Source organism: Sinocyclocheilus anshuiensis, unplaced genomic scaffold (assembly GCF_001515605.1).
Source record: "Sinocyclocheilus anshuiensis isolate Anshui unplaced genomic scaffold, SAMN03320099.WGS_v1.1 scaffold1151, whole genome shotgun sequence".
In the NCBI taxonomy this organism is placed as follows: Eukaryota; Metazoa; Chordata; class Actinopteri; order Cypriniformes; family Cyprinidae; genus Sinocyclocheilus; species Sinocyclocheilus anshuiensis.
This window is the reverse complement of record NW_015548202.1, coordinates 76,083-83,329: the sequence shown is the minus strand read 5'-3', so window position 1 is coordinate 83,329 and position 7,247 is coordinate 76,083. Positions and strand designations below refer to the sequence as shown.

Sequence of the window (7,247 nt, the reverse complement as noted above, 5' to 3'; positions counted from 1 at the left end):
CGCTTGAGTTTTTTTTCCCCCACAGTTGTGTTTTCACACCTCACTAACAGACTGTGTTTCTCACTTACAGACTGTTAAAATATATTCTTGTCTGTCTCACACATTCTTCAGGAGACAAAAAGAGAGAAACCCACAGAGAGAGATTGTAACAATGACAAAATACTCTATATACTCATCATGTCAGAGGAGTTACTTCCTCTGAAAGGATGGGTCAGTGTTCGTTTAGTATTATTTATTTATTTAATGGTATTGTATTTATTAATATTTTGAATTATTTTTATATATATTTTCATTTTACATTTAAATTTATGGTTCAATCATTTTCTTACGTGCTTTTGTTCATTTCAGTTTTAAGTTTAATAAATGCATTACTTTAACTTAAATGTATTTAATTTAGTAGCTGAGGCAAACGTTCGTTTAGATTTTTTCAAATAATTTTTTTATTTTATTTTATTTTTTGCTTGTTTAGAAGTCCCTGTATGGTTCTCTTTCTGTAGTGAAATAAGTATTTCGTTAAATACTGTTTAACCCAATTCTTTTGAACTTTTCAGCAAATTGCAACTTACATTTCAGTGTGTATCTGAAGTTTATGTTGTTTTCTGTTTGTTTAGGAGTTTAGCAGATGCTGGTCACTATTGCATGGAAAAGAGCTGCATGAACATCCTGCTAAACATCTCCAGAAAACAAAGACAGTGCGGGTGAGTGAACAATGCCAGAGGTGTTCCTTTTACACATGCAAGTCAAACTCTCGTGTAGTGAACCATTGTATTCTTTTTTCCAAATAGTTTCTCATCTTTTAACTTTTTAAATTAAACTCTCAATTATAGATGAAAGGATAATGAGTGGAAAAAATCTCGAATGACAAAGAGCATTTCATCATTTCTGTCTGGCTCCTTCACACACACACACACACTCATGTCGTGTGAATATGATGCGGGCGGGAGCACGACCCCATGAATTGACATGCTGTGAATAACAGCTTCCTGTCTCCTAGAAACAGTGTGACGGTGAGCGCTGTCAGCATGCCGCTGTTCGCATTTCCCACTCAGTGTGTGTGTGTGTGTGTGTTCTGTCTGTATGACAGACTGAGATGAGGAAACAGCATCAGCCTTCAACATCACTTTAACTTAAACTGTCTCCAAGTATTTTTCACCCTTTCAAAATGCCGCTCATCACCGATTCACAGCCAGTGTTTGGAATATAGTGCAGTGCACAATATATACTGTATACTGACAATTTTTCTACTACTTTCTACTAAGTATGTGAAAAGGTTGTCAGTATATCAAAAGTAAAATTTACAAAACAAAACAGTAGTTTGCCACATTTTTGTTGTTTAAATCAGCGAGTGGCTTTAAATTATTAGATTTAAATACTTTAAGTATTTTTTTATTTTTATTGTATATTAAAATACATTAAAAATAATTATGAATAAATTAAAATAAAAAATAATAACAAAAATATAACTTCAGTATAACTTTAAAAATGTCAAGTTTTTATTATTATTTTATTATTAAATTATTTTATTTATAATATATTGAAATACATTGTTTTATTGTTGTTATTATTATTATTATTATTATATTAAAACAAATTATTTTATGTTTATATTTGTTTTATATGAATAAAATATTAGGTATTACTGAACATTTTATTTTATTATTTATATTTTACATTAAAAAAATAATAATAACAATAAGAATAGTTGTTGAAGTTTTTATAGATTAATTTAAAATATTTTATTTTAGGATTATTTTCTTTTGTATTAATTTTTATTTATTGATGATGATGATTATTATAAAACTCAAGTTTTTAATTCTGAGATTATAAATTGAAACCACTTTCTTAATTAAACATGCATAATGATGATGATATGTGGCAAGCAACTTTTTTGAAATGTTCATTGTTACATGCTATTATTATTGCTATTATTTTCACTGAATGTTTTGAATTTCAGTCAGAAATACTTCTAGCTCATGCATCACACAAGAGGTCGATTTGATCGCTTTGCATTGTGGGATGCAGTCTGTGTTCCAAAACATTCTTCATAAAACAAACATTTCCTGCTCTGAAATCTGATTGGATAAGCGGCATTCAGATCTGTCTGCATACTTGAGTGGCGCGGATTGTTGTGTGTGTGTGTGTGTGTGTGTGTGATTGTGAATGAAGGCTGACTGGAGCCAGAACCTCCTCTCTGTCTCTCCCACCCAGCAGCGCTGGAGCCCGAGCACCAAGGACGCGCGTCTGTTCCTCGCCACAATAGACTATTGAGAACATGAGACACAAACAGGCTGAGGACTGACGCCGTCACCGCTGGAACAGACAGACAGATGGACAGACGTAGAAAGGAGCATTTACATGAGCAGATATTTCATTTCTCTGTCCGCTCACCCACCGCATTCCTTTGTGTGGTCACTATTATCATCTCTCTCTCTCTGTCTCTTTGTCAGCTGCCAGATATTATTGTATTTCTTCAGGATCAGTTCTGGTCATATAAACGTCCTCAGTTTCTGTACTTGTGTGTCTGATGGTGTGAATGTGTAAACTGTCATTTGTCTGACAGAGAGAAATAATCCTGTGAGTTACCACATATAACTTAAACAGTTCTGTGCTGTTATTATTTTTCACCTCTCTGGGATACTTGATGCTGATTGGTTAATCACTGCATTCTGCAGTTAAATTTGTAATAAAATAATACGTAAAAATCATTTAAAATTATTAGAATAATTTTAAAAACATTATAATCATAATTTAAAATAATTAAATTATCAATATTTATGATTAATAAATAAACATTGGTGTTTTTATTATATTGCTGCGTACTTGGATTGTGTATTACAGTGATTTTACCAGTGATGTTTTAAGGGGATTCAGGCACCGAACACCTAACAACACAAACACGAACACAAACAACTATAATCGTGCTAAAATCACAGTAATGCATAGCCTTTCACGGTTTATTGCTTTTATAATGCATCTTTATGATGATGACATCGCATTTGGAGACGGTATTTTTTAATGTTTTTGAAAGAAGCCTTTTCTGCTCATCAAGGCTGCATTTATTTGATCAAAACAGTAAAACAAAAAAATGTGAAATATTATTACAATTTAAAACAAACATTTTCAATGTGAATATATTGTAAAATGTAATTTATTCCTGTGATCAAAGCTGAATTTTCAGCATCATTACTCCAGTCTTCAGTGTCACATGATCTTCAGAAATCATTCTAATATGCTGATTTGCTGCTCAACAAACATTTTGAAATTATTATTATTTTATTTATTTATTTTGGAAACCATAGTGCATTTTTTTCAGCATTCTGTGATGAATAAAAAGTTTAACAGAACAGCATTTATTTGAAATAGAAATCTTTATAAAACATTATAAATGTCTTCACTGTCACCTTTGATCAATTTAATGCATCCTCCTTGCTGAATAAAAGTATTAATTTCTTTCAAAAATAAAATATAATCTTACTGACTTCAAACTTTTGAACAGTATTTAAGACAGAAGCATAAAAATGGAAGTAATCTGAGTGACTTTATTGTCAATAATAATGATTACCATGGTAAAGAGGGTTGATTTCTCCTGTCAGAAGGTCATTGTAATGAAATACAGTAAATCATTGGCAGCCTGTATGCTGTATACAGTGCTTGTGATCATGCTATTGATTGCTCTGTTGATTAACTGATGTATTTCGGCTCAGTTCTGATTGACAGCGAGGCGGCAGTGATATGATGTTGGGTGTAATTGATATGATAATTCATCTCTTTCTCTCTCTCTCTCTCTCTCCATCTGCTAAACGCAGCTCTTCTGCATTGTCTCCTGCGGTCAAGTGTTGCCCCGTCGCTGAGGGTCAGGGGTCACGCGGGTCGAGTGAATCTGCCCCGCCACGTGAGCCAGACAAAGACGCATTCAACACACACACACACACACACACACACACACACACACACAACTAATCGCTCGCTCTCCTCTTTTGACATGCACATCCTCGTTCTCTTTTCATACAGTCTGTCTGTCTCTCTCTCTCTCTGTGATATTCTGGCTGACATTGCTGGCGTGGGCAAAGTCTTCCACTCTCATCTCTGGCAGAACAATCCTTTCAGTCCCCTACAGTGTGTGTGTGTGTGTGTGTGTGTGTGTGTGTGTGTGTGTGTGTGTGTGTGTGTGTGTGTGTGATCCTGAAATTCCTCTGAATTCCTCACATTGGTTAAATGCTTTCAATAGCCTGTTAAATGCAGAATGTATTTTTTCTGATTATTGTGACCCAAATATCTGAATTTAAGTCAAATAATTTTTACTTTATGTATCCACTGAAAAATGATTTTCTTACTCAGTAATTCAGTACAAATATCTAAACATTCTTAAATAAAGATACGTTTACTTGAGAAGCAAAATTAAATAAGGTAAGAAATCTTATTTTCTGAAAAATGTATCAAAATTAATTGAGTTTATGCTTAAAACAAGAAAAATATCTGCCAATGGGGTGAGAAAAATAATCTTGGTTTCCCTTTGAATTTCAGTTTACCACACTTGCAGATTTTTAATATTTTTTTGTATTAAGTATAAACTCAATTACTCACTGTAACATTAAAATAACTGTTTTCTGTAAAGATGCTTTGAAGCATTGAATATTGTGACAAGTGCTGCACATATAAAGTAACAAATAAAATTGAATTTATTTTTATTTATTTTTTTCAGAAAACAAGACATCTTAATATCCAAGACTAAATTTTATTTATTTATTTATTCATTCATTCATTTAGTTTCTCAAGTAAATGTATCTTGATTTAAGAATGTTTAGAGATTTGTACTGGAAAACAGGACAAAAATACAAAGATTATTATTATTATTATTATTATTTTAAATATTATTATTTTGTTACTTATTGTTTTTTATTTATTTATCTATCTATTTTTTAATTGTAGCACTTTATACAGTACAGTACAGATTGTTTCAAAGCAGCTTCACAGTAATAAACAGGAAAATAACAGTGTGAATATTAAGTCAGTTAATAATAATAATTACAAATTATTATTAAAATATTAATTCATAATTAATTGTAAGTCGCTTTGGATTCAACAATTTTAGCAGTAAAGCAGCTCCACAGAAGACAAAAGTGTGGTTATTCAGCTCAGTTCTGTTCAATGTTGTAAAGTTCATCAGCTATGAAAATGTCATTATTCAGCTCAAGTTTTGTTCTCATCTGAAAGTGTCAGTTCAGTCAAATCAATCATTTTATTTATGAACTGCCCCCTCCTCATTCACTGTCATTGTTTTGAAAAGAGTAGCATGGACATTTTATTAAACATCTTTTGTGTTCCACAGAACAAGAAAATGGGTTTGGAGTGACATGAGGGTGAGTAAATGACTGAATCTTAATTTTTCATCTCTTAGAGTCACATACATATTGCAAATGTTAGATTCTAGTCTGATATTTTGTGAAATAAATTCACTGTAAAGTGTTTGCATAAGTTGGCTCGTATAAAATCACAGCTCACATCAGAGAATCGTGAAAGGATTTGTTTGATTTTCTCACCTTGCGCTGTGAATACATGAACCGCTGTGCAGGTCACCAGATTGAATTTATCTGGCTCTCGCCTGCTGAACAGCGTGTGAAGGCCAAACTAAATAAGAAAGTGTGAAATCTTGAACACACAGTGCAGTATTAGTGAGAACTGATGTCTGAGAGAAACACGTCAACTCGCGAGTGTGTGTTTGCATTGAAATAATCTGAATAACCACTGAATAATGACCCAAATATGTCATCTCAGTAGCAAAAGTGGGTCAAAAGGTCTTTATACACTTTATCCACTTTTTAACAAACATATAAAGTATGTATGTGCATACATCTACTTTCCTGTAAAAAAAAAATAACTTTTTATGTTTGTACTTTCCTTTTTGGTTCTTAATGGAGTGAGTGTGAACATTCATGAGTGTTTCATGTAAATTAATGATTAAATGCGTGATATTCTATCTAGATGTTGAAATGACTTCAGAGACAATTATTAATACACCAAAAAGTGTAACACGTCATTGATCTGTTTGTTTCAGAATCACGACCAGCCCGTCACAGCAACACTGACTCAACCAATGGTGTGAGTTTGGGGGCGTGGCTAACTGTTTGACTGACCAATGACAGATGGGAAGAGTGTTGGTTAAGCTTATATGGTACAAAAATTACACACTTCAGCTTTAAAGCAAGGAAATTAAAGGTGAGTGTGTGTGTGTGTGTGTGTGTGTGTGTGTGTGTGTATTTCCCACTGTCTTCCACTCTGATTCAAGATTGCATTACTAACATAATTATTTGCCAAAGTTTGTCTAAGAGTGCAGTCAGAGATTGTGTGTGTGTGTGTGTGTGTGTGTGTGTGTGTGACTGACCAATGACAGATGGGAAGAGTGTTGGTTAAGCTTATATGGTACAAAAATTACACACTTCAGCTTTAAAGCAAGGAAATTAAAGGTGAGTGTGTGTGTGTGTGTGTGTGTGTGTATTTCCCACTGTCTTCCACTCTGATTCAAGATTGCATTACTAACATAATTATTTGCCAAAGTTTGTCTAAGAGTGCAGTCAGAGATTGTGTGTGTGTGTGTGTGTGTGTGTGTGTGTGTGTGTGTCTGTGTGTGTCTGTGTGTAAGAGAGATTCCAGACAGACCACCCCACTGCCTGGTTTTAGGGGGTCTGTGGTCTCATTGCTCATTTCCTTCTTTCGCAGCTTCTCACACACACACACACACGCACCGCAGAGTGTTTCTCACTGTGAAGCATCAGCAGCTCATGTTATGTTGGCCGTCACCATGGCAGCGTCATATTCCTCAAACCAGGAGCCCCAGTGAGCTGCAGCGGCCCCAAAAACTGTCCAGACACTCCACTCCACACTTATAAATATATGAATATATTTGGATTAAATAACAGAACATAAAACTACCTGTCATTTATTGTAAAGTGACACAACGCTAGCACACTTTCCGAGCAAAACATTTCACAGAAAGGTGTTTGTTTGGTTTACTAATATTTGGTCTTGTACTTTTGTAATTTTCCCTCCAAAACGATGTAATTTCCTGGTGGATGATGTCATTAAGGATCTGTCTTGTATCAATTATAATGTTACAAAAGGTTTCTATTTCAAATAAATGCTGTTCTTTTGAACATTTGAACATTTATTCTATGCACAATGCACAACTGTTTTCAACATTGATAATAATCAGAAATGTTTCTTGAGCATCAAATCAGCAATGATTTCTG

At 33.6% G+C, this 7,247-nt stretch overlaps 1 long non-coding RNA gene across 1 annotated transcript in view; it reads left to right on the top strand.

Moving 5' to 3' along the window:
- LOC107653356 (uncharacterized) overlaps nucleotides 1–2,666 on the top strand; it is a 7,897-nt gene extending 5,231 nt beyond the window's left edge. The window contains exons 2-4 of the long non-coding RNA XR_001630212.1: nucleotides 112–210; nucleotides 612–698; nucleotides 2,209–2,666. This is a non-coding gene — a long non-coding RNA (uncharacterized LOC107653356). The remainder of the gene's footprint in view (nucleotides 1–111; nucleotides 211–611; nucleotides 699–2,208) is intronic.
- The last annotated feature ends 4,581 nt before the right edge of the window (nucleotides 2,667–7,247 follow it).